Source organism: Hakea prostrata, chromosome 11 (assembly GCF_041222555.1).
Source record: "Hakea prostrata isolate BN-2017 chromosome 11, UWA_Hpros_2, whole genome shotgun sequence".
Classification (NCBI taxonomy): Eukaryota; Viridiplantae; Streptophyta; class Magnoliopsida; order Proteales; family Proteaceae; genus Hakea; species Hakea prostrata.
The window spans coordinates 23,294,084-23,304,196 of NC_142610.1; the positions used below are offsets into that span (position 1 = coordinate 23,294,084).

At 36.8% G+C, this 10,113-nt stretch overlaps 1 pseudogene across 1 annotated transcript; it reads right to left on the reverse strand.

Annotated features, from left to right (window-relative positions):
- Nucleotides 1-581: 581 nt before the first annotated feature.
- Nucleotides 582-9,687, reverse strand: LOC149001015 (pleiotropic drug resistance protein 1-like; annotated as a pseudogene). The gene is made up of 23 exons (XR_016170879.1): nt 9,076-9,687; nt 8,853-8,973; nt 8,594-8,767; nt 8,339-8,498; nt 8,161-8,237; nt 6,451-6,504; nt 6,248-6,338; nt 5,847-6,148; nt 5,235-5,516; nt 4,830-5,146; nt 4,551-4,711; nt 4,055-4,158; nt 3,817-3,973; nt 3,637-3,735; nt 3,405-3,547; nt 2,993-3,325; nt 2,593-2,883; nt 2,425-2,508; nt 2,183-2,317; nt 1,849-2,076; nt 1,587-1,758; nt 1,233-1,487; nt 582-937 (listed from the first exon to the last, which is right to left on the reverse strand). The product of XR_016170879.1 is annotated as a pleiotropic drug resistance protein 1-like (transcript).
- Between the last annotated feature and the right edge of the window lie 426 nt (nt 9,688-10,113).

A 10,113-nucleotide genomic window follows, 5' to 3' on the forward strand; every position in this document is an offset into this window, starting at 1 on the left:
TTCCCAATTTTCAATCTTCAAGATTCTTGAATGATTTTTGTAGTTTTTTCAATCCTTAATTATGGTGTAATGTTGACCATTTATTACATTCCTTCTCTAATTTTTTTTTTCTTTTTATCATAATCCATCAAACATGATTGAATGTTTTTTTTTAATTTTTTTCAATTCATTAAAAGAAAAATGAAAATATTAAAAAAAAAAAAAATTAACAACTTCTACAAAAGAAAGTGAAAGGGAAAAAACCAGACTAGCCACATATGACAGATTCTCATAGGATAAAAAGAAGAAAAAATTGATCAAAAAAAAATTTTGCTTTAATTGGCCATTTTAAAATATCAAGCAAGGAGAGACAAAGAATTCACCTTTTGAGAAGAGCCAAGGGTGAAACTTTTGAGAGGGGAGTAACAGTAAGTAGGGAGTAAATATAGAAGATCGAGGAGTGAAATTTTCGCTACGTAGTATGCATGGAATGACTTTCAGCCATAAACCCATTCAAGATCATACAAATATTGCCAAAAAGAATAAAGAATTCTTAATTTTTTCCCAATGAAAAAACTTCAAGCTTCGAATTTCTTCTGTAAATTGTTCAGAATGTGTATTACATCTTGTACATCTATATGTCAGTAGAGGTTGTTGCCTGATTTGGCTTCTCCACAATCCCAGTATGAGATCTACTTAATTACCTTTTCTGGAAGTTGAACATCCTTATTGAGACAGCAAAGATAACAACAAATAATAGGTTGATGCCGAAAACGACAATAGCAACCACTGGTAAGAAACTGTGATCATAGCCAAAATAGCTCTTCACAAAATCTGCTACTTTCTCCCCTGTTACAAATCTTTCCTGTATATCTCCATACTGAGTCGTCAACAAACCATACAGTGTCCAAGCAACAGGGTCCATCCAGTAAGCCCAAATCCACCACACCGGAATTTTCTGTTAAGAACCGAATGGTAGAAACATAAATAATCAAAGAGTAGTTCCATGCATAATCACTAAATAAATTATTACAAGTAAAAAGGAAGGGATTAATGGAGATTATTGTGTGATTCATCAGATTGGGAGGTTGGGTTTCCATCACAGTTATATGTAGGAACTTGCCCATACACAGTTGTACATATAACCTTCTGTCATTATTAAATAACTATAATAATAAAAAAAAATTGTGTTTCTATTATCTTTTGTGCTTTTGTTCTCTCTTAGATGAGTAAAAGTCAAAGATTTAACTTACTGATTTTGGAATTATGTATCCAGAAAAGAGGTTCCACAATGCATAGAATGTCGCAGAGATTACAGCAGCGATGTGACGGTTGGGTGTCAGAGCTACTGTTACCATACCTAATAAGGTAAAGTATAACAGTGTGAAGTACATGAAGAACACATACCAAAAGAACTTTGAAACCTCCCAAGAAAACCCAATCATCGCATATGATATAATTGCATATACTACACATTGTAGCAAGACATATGGAACCTCAATGCCAACCTGAAATCGAAACAGGACTTCAACTTAATTTGTCGTCCAAAATAAGAAACAACCACTTGAACTCCTAACTTTTCAATCTTCAAAATACAAGTTAGTTACCTGAGCTATAGCATATGGCATAGCCGAATACATTCCAGCAGCCCTTTCTCTATAAAAAACTGTTCTTTCAACATCCACAACTGGTTGCACAGAAGATGCATTCTGTATCCCAAGAAATATAACAGCAGCAAACATAGAACCCATTGAATTCATTAAATCTTGGTATGACTGGCTGCAGGTTTCATCATCAAATGAAGTTAGCAGAGGACAAAAAAAATAAGTCAAGAATGTAAAAATTATCATCCTTCCCAACCTATATTACCTTTTGGTTCCAAGATTCCAAAAGATTGTCCCAAACGTGAAGGCTACGAAGACTGTGAAGAACAACCTCACAGCAGTGTATGATGGGTTACGCCAATAGGACCATTGCTGTTTCAAAAGGCAAGTGAGGCATTGGTTGATAAAAGACTGGGAGTATTGGGTAGAGAAATGGAGTTCTTTTGAACCAGGACTTGGTTTGCTTAGTTCCTCAATCATTGATCTGTTCCTCCTGAATGATTCAGTATAAAATGAAAGGAAAAAAAGAATTGCAATTAAGATTACTTCAGTATATATTATGTTCACTTACACACCTTAGAATCGGGAATTGAACTCACCTGTATAGTTCTGAGTTCTTATAGAGATCATGCAAAGTCCACTCCAAGAGTAGTTTCTTGGGCCGTCGTTGTAACCTCCAACATCCATGTTGCTGGATTTTGACCATCTTTTATTTTGCTCATTCCATCGATTGCCTTCATAGGATAAAATTGTGATAATACTGCACATAACTATCGATCTAAAATTTGGAAAATCTCTTGGAAGTACAATTCTCGATATGTATTTCTATTATAGTACTCACCTCAAAATATGCTATCAAATGAGAAGAACACTGCCCCAATGGACCTACATATATTTCCTCTCCTCCTTGCTTCAATAAGAATAACTGTTTTGTCAACAGGAAGGCATCAGTATTCCACAACCCCAAAAAAAAAAAAAATCCTTAAATATATAATTCATATAAAATAACCTCATCAAAAGCCTCAAATATGTCAATGCCTGGCTGGTGGATGGTGCACACGACAGTTCGGCCAGTGTCAACAGTATTCCTCACTGTTCTCATCACTATTGCTGCAGCCCTTGCATCGAGCCCAGTGGTTGGTTCATCCATGAATATTATGGAAGGGTTTGCAACAAGCTCAACTGCAATAGTAAGCCTCTTCCGCTGCTCTGTAGACAAACCACTGACACCCGGTAGCCCAACTAATGAATCTCTTAGGGGGGTGAGTTCCACAAGCACCATGACCTCATCTATGAACATCTACTCCATTGAACATCATTTTTATTTTCAATTATAATCAGTAAACATTCAATATATACAAATATATACGTAAGTGTACAGAAAAGAGCAGAGATTCAAGTCCACTGACCTTTCTGCTAGCTTCATCAATTTCTGGAGGTAACCGTAGCCAGGCAGAAAAGAGCAGAGATTCATATACGGTGACATTTGGGGAGTGGATGTCATTTTGCTCACAGTATCCTGATATACGAGCAAATGTCTCCTGCTTCTTTGTGTAACCTGATATGGTTATCCTTCCGTCAATATATCCTCCAGTTTTTCTTCCTGCTAACACATCCATCAAAGTGGTCTTGCCAGCACCACTAACACCCATTAAGGCTGTAAGAACTCCGGGCCTAAAAGCTCCACTCACTCCCTTGAGAAGCTCCAACCGGTCTTCTGTAACACCTTGTGCTTTCAATCTCTGTATTCATGTTGGACAGCAAATAAGAAACCATGCTGCTCTTCTAGATTTATAGTTTTAAGCTGGAAAACTAGGGTACCTTTGGCATGTCTACGGAGTATCTTATATCATCAAAAGTCAAGGAAAGAGGTTCAAATGGGAGAACCAGCCCCCGCTTCTTACTTTGATTCGACAATGTCACACATTCTGTAGGTTGAGTTCCCTCTCTGCTTGCTGCTTGTACTACAGCAAAGTCATCAAGTTAGCTCAAGGAATATGTTTAAATTTAACAGAGATCAATTTCATGTATTCACAACTGAATGAGTTCTGACCCTCAAGGTTCCCTCTTGTCGAGGATATGTTGGTAAGTTCTCTAGGCTGATTGGTAGGACTGTCTTCTTCAATTAGAACTGTCTGAGATATCTTAAATGCTGCCATATTTTTATCAAATTGTTAACAGGACGTTGAATCACATTTAAGTGTTGAAAAAAATATGGATACATCATACTTACGATTTAGATAAGAGAGAGAAAAAGTGAAAAAAACATTGAACAGCAGAGTATAACCGATCAACGCCCCTACTCCAATCCAATACCAGTACGCTTCAGTAAAAAATGCTTTGGACTTCATGACTGCCATTCCCAGTGTCTCTGTAGATAGGGGTAGAACCTATTCCATGCCAAAACCTCTCATTCTAATACACTTCTATGTATTTTTAGGATTGAATTAGAAGGGAAAAAGGATTCTTACTTGTCTCCAACTTTTCCCAAGGAACTCATTAACAGCAATTGCATTTTGAGCATACATAATAGGAGAGATCCAGTATCCCCATATCCACCATTTCCTTATGTAATCTGATTCATTGAAAAAAAGACTCATGATATTGACAGTAAAATAAAAAGCTCGCATTAGGAAAAATGAAACATGCTTGTTCCGTTTTATTATCAGAATATAAACAGCAGCAGATTTATCAAGGTTCAGTTGATTAGATTGACATGAAAAGGCATCATGAGACTTTTGAACAGCTGCTCCTTACATCCAACTCCATAATCATAGGTATTCAAACCTCCATCAAATTAACAGATGCTTATTGCCTATTTTTCTGGTGCAAGATGCCTATTGCTTATTGCTCTTAAAGTTAAATAAACTAAACTTATTTCCTATCTACAAAGCAAATAACCTAACACCATGAAAATTGAAACTTTGTCAACCAAAAACGATGGTTTGATCCAGTTTTTTAGCATACCTCGCGGCAAGAGAAATCCACCCAAGACCAGGATTATCATCAAACTAAAAGACCCAAATGTGTTTGCAATGATCTCATTCCTTCCAGCTGCTGCAATAAAGCGGAACAAACCAGATGCCATCTGGCCGAGGCATAGAAGGAGGAGGTACTGTTTGAACAGCCTGCATGCAGTAGGAACACTCTCTGAGTGAATGCCCTGACCAACAATTAATTTCCAAAAGCAATACTTGAGGACAACTTCGAAAATAGAAGCTTTAATGCCTTACTATTGGTCTTTACCTTTCAACATTTGGGTCATAGCCAATGACATAGTATGTCATGAACACCCAAATGGCAACTTCCATGAAACTGATTGGAATCTTTAGTATCCATGTTGGTATCGAAAATGCCCATGAAGGGTAGAAACGGAGGTCTCTTTGCTTGTAAAACACAGGAAGTTTCAAGATGGTCATGGCAACCTCTGAGAATCCATTAAACATAACCGAAATGATAGCATACAACAAAGCACCCGCATATAAACCACCATCAATTACTGAATCTCGGTGCATCTTGGTACGCAGCAAAATTGTCATTATGGTAAACCCGACAATGGTAAGCTGAAATCACAGTCAGAAGTATGATTATTATTGATGTTATAAGTTGAAAACTACCTAGGAAGCAACATCAGATAAAAACATGACTCACTAGGACTGCCTTGAAAATGTAGACAAATGAGTTTCTCTTCATAAGCAAAAATTCTCTTGCAAAACAAGCTTTCAATAGCTCCATCTTGTTAACACCAAACTTGTTGGTTGTTAGAGCTGCAGGGTGGCTCTTGGTTTTGTCAAATTGGGTAGCAAGTTCATCTCCTAGTCTCCGGCCGACATGGAATGACTGGAATGCTTCCGAAAATTCCTTGACAGAAATGAATCTGTAAGGCTTATCTTTATCCATCCAGTACTGTTGCTGATCTTTTCTTGATGTTACCTATAAAATGGATGAAATATTAGTAACTGCTTGCCTTATCACAAGTTAGAAATATATATATTGAGAACAGGATATGAAATTATCTCGACCAAAACATGATTCTTGGGGTTGTGGTTGGGTCTAAAACCACCATTTCTTTATCATGCTAATGTTGCATTAGTTTTGTACTCTATAGATCATGCTAAATTCATGTTGTCATGAACTATTTGGGGTTAACCTCATTTCAATTTCAAAAGAGAAGCACAGAATACCAAATGGGATTTCAAGCACAATAGAGATCTCTAAAAGAGATGCAGATATGGAAATCGCAAACTCCTACTTGATACTTACTTCTTGCAAGAAGTCAGCAACTCCCTTCCTCTCAGGGCATTTGAATCCCATATACTCAAAGAATTGAAGCACATTTTCACGGGGACCCTGGTACACAATCTGCCCATCAGATAAGAGAAAGATGTCATCAAAGAGCTCAAAAGTCTCTGGTGCTGGCTGGAGAAGGGAGACGAAGGCTGTCCCATGTAAAAAGTGGATGTAATTCCTCAATGACTTCACTATTTGGAAAGTTGTTGAACTGTCCAATCCATTTGATATCTCATCCATGAAAAGCGCCCTCGCCGGTCCAACAAGCATTTCACCTTAACATATGTTTCCAAATAAAGAACTATCTCATTTGAGATTGAGACTAATAAATTACCAGCATGGAGTTGAGAAATACAATCTGTACAGTGTCACACCTGTTGTAAGACGCTTTTTTTGGCCTCCAGAGATACCTCTAACCATCTCATCTCCGACCAAGGTATCAGCACAAACTTCAAGGCCCAAAATCTACAAGTTCAGGAGTGAAGCAGAATTAATAACATCAATGTCTTCTTGGGTTTTCTCCCAAGTTATAATCATTAACTTCCTTGTACAAAGAAAGGTTCCTAGAAGAGATTACCTTTATAACTACATCTGTGATCAAACTGGCTTCTTGCCCTTCTAGTGCTGCTGCCTACAAGTGCATAATCAATCCAAAATATCAAAAAACACATTGTCAACAAGTTTTGGTGAATATTTATCTACTCCACCTCAACGGATACTTTTCTATTTCTAAATAAAATTATATAGGCAGAATGATCAAATGCATTAGGGGAAAGGTAGCATTTTATTGATAGTTAAATCCCTATGTGCATCTTAGTAATGAACCCACGACGGAATCTCACTCCCACAGGCAACGGAAGCAACACAGAGAATGAAGGAAACATGGAATATGAAACTTAAAAGGTTCAAGTAGATTAATAATCTGAGAAGAAATACTGACTTGGGTCACGAAGAGAAGCTTTAACAGAGAGAATTTTCAGCAGCCATGAATCGACGTCACCGGAAGCAACTGTGACGCAAGCTAAGTTCCAAATAGCTCTCATATTCTCTGATTCTTCTGGCTTCTTGTTCTTTTCCATTGAAGAAAAAACCAACGGAGATCCAGTTAAAGGAAAGAAGCTAGAGCAGGAGAGGGGAAACAGGTAGATGACGATGTGATCCGGTTTAAACAGATTCCAAAACTACATTTTGAAAATTTGGAATCGGGTTCTGAGAATCGTCCGACCAAAGATAATAAGGCAATTGAAGGAGTTGGGAATCTGTTAAATGAGATCCCTGTACACTGAATCCCATGAGAACTTCAAAGTTAAAGCATGTCTGGGTTAGACTGTGACAATAGTATTAAAATAGGTGACCTCAAGTTCTTTTGTTGCACCACTTTTCACTGGCGACATTTTTTTGGAAATTGACCGCGAAGGGATCTCGACCGAGATTTCTACCTAAATCATCCATGTCATCTATTTCCAAAAGGTATGGTTTTACACTTTTGAGAAATGGACAGTGCTAATTTCAATCTCAGCGCCGAAGTCGAACTCCGTTTTTTAAGTGCCCTCAAGGCATGCTATTAAGCACGCTTTGGGCATTGACCCTCTTCATTTGACCTGTTTTGAGACAAGGACAAAGGAGTCTGACACGTATTCAATTTTGATCCAATTTAAGCTCCAAAGATTAAGATGATGGTGATCTCCTAAGTTTTGAAACCCAAAAAAGATACACATCCTCTACTTCCTAGACTATGTGTCATATAGGTGTAGGCTTGCCACCTCAACAATAATGCCAATCCAATGGTTTTCTTGATCTGATATACAAAATCAAGAAGTAGAGAAGTTCGAACTAAGAAAGAGAAAGATGGAATGTACAAGGTGTCGTGGTAGTGAAGAGAATGGATTGCAACAATTGACATTGTACTTCAGGTGTGATTGAGTCCAAGTTCGTGAAGCCTAAGCTAGGTTAATGAATACAAGCGTTGGAATGTTGGATTAGGGTTTGAGATACCTGAACGGATCCGATTCAACCCCATTTCACTCTTCTAACAGGGTCACTTGCGATTTTAATTTGAAAATATTTGACCCAACCCAACTTTTTTTTTTCTTCTTTTAAATAGAATTGATAGCTTTATCTTAGGAGGTGGGGGTTGTTATACATATCACAAAGAACATCAAACCTGTGACCTCTTCACTAAATATATCAGTTATTATCGACTAAGCAACCCTTCAATGGTTTTTGTAATCCATTTTTCTCATAGATATTAAAATGACAAATAAGAATGAAGCTTCTTATTCTCTACCTTCATAAACACGTCAATATCAGGATCTGGTTTGATGTTTGCTTCCTTCTCTCTTCTTATCAACTCACAGAACAGATCTACACAATAAAATTTTCCAAAATTTTTACATAAGCCAATTTCAAAAACTAATCATGACAAATGCTTAAAACAAATAGAAAAATATGTTTAACAGTCATACCATAGGTACTTCCAACCCCTTGACATCTTGCAGAGAAAGCCAGTGTTTCTCTCACAGTCATCTCCCCTATATGGAGATCCCTTTGACTAATATATGCAGATGTTCTCTGTGGTACAAACTCGTCCATTTCATGGCCATTGTAAGTTACTCTCCCTGAGACCTGAAAGAGATTTCAAAAAGACCCATTTCAATTATATAAACTGCAATTCATTAAACAAACCCAAGTGACTAATTGATATTAATTTCCCTCCTTACTTTCAGATTTTTATCAAGCTTTCCTGCTAGAGCTAGAAGAAGAGTGGTCTTCCCTGAAGTTGGAGGACCCAGAAGCAATGTCATCCTCCCTGGTTTGATTATCCCACCAACATCGGAAAGGATTGATAATCTCTTCTTTTTACTTGGTAGAAGATGAAGAAAGGTCAAGAACCCCTTCAAGAAAAGAAGAAGAATTTTTAAAACCAGAAGATGATCAGGGTAATTTCTATGACTACATACAAGTGAATTGATAATGTACCTGTAACAGATTGAGAGTGAAGTTGGGAATTGAAGGTAGAGCTCTACTTCCTATATGAACTTCTGCATCCACATTTAAATGCTCGAATCGAACTTCAATTGTTGGTAGTTCAATTCCAACTCTGCAACAAATCCAAACAACAATCATAACCTTATCTCAACTAAAATGGAGTGAATGATGAAAATAATGGAAAAAAATAAGAGAATTATAAGTTGTTTGATACCGATTAATGCGATTTTGGAGCCTTAGAAAGAACTTATCATTCTCAACTTCTAGTCTCTGAATCAAAATCTTTCTCTCTTCTGGGGCAAGACAATCAATGTCAACCTCCTTAGGAGTTTCTCCTTCTTCTTCATCAAGTAAAATTCCTTTTCTCATACGGTTCCATGTGGGGAGTTTCTGAATAGCAGCCCATTTCAGATCTTCTTCATCATTCTCCTCTCTATCACGAATTGATCTTTTGAAGACATCAGAAGTACTGTCTCTTTTGAAGAGAGAACTACCATAACTGTCCACACGGTTGATCCCACGAGAAGCACTTCTTCGAAATACTTTGAGCAAAAACACTTGTTTCCATGACTAGAACAAACCACCAAGGAAGGCAAAAGCCTCAAAAAGACTAAAACCCACTAAGAATATCAACAGGAGCAACTCAGAACTTGAACTTTCTGGGTTCAGAGCTCTGAGAAATTCCTTGCTGCAACTAAGAACTTGAAACTTCCTTTGGGTTTTGGCTTGGTAGTTTGGAAATCAATAGTATTGTGCTTTATACAGGAAACTGATTTGATTCTTCATAACATGCAATTAATAAATACAATAATCAAGAAACTATTAGAGAAATGATTTGAATATGCCACTGATGAGTTTGATTATAATTTTGTAAAACCATGTAGCAAGCAATTCCTTCAGGGAAAACTAAAACTCATGGCTCATACAGAAGGATAATCAAGAAAACAAAAAAAGAAAATTAAATAAATAAAAATTAGACTTCTTCATTAATTGTCATGGGCGAAAATTCCAACGCTTAAGTTGCCAACCGTTCCAAATTAACGATCTTTATAGCATGCTAAACGAGCTAACTATAAAAGTGGTTCGCATTTATGGTTTTGAGTTTTGAAGTAGTGGGTCTTAAATTTTAATCTACTAATCACTAAGCATCGACCAGTTAATCATAATTAATCAAAGATTAAAAGCAAATGAAAATATATTATTTAATAGTAACAATTTCGTTCAAATTTTAAATTTCTCATTTGAGCCAAAC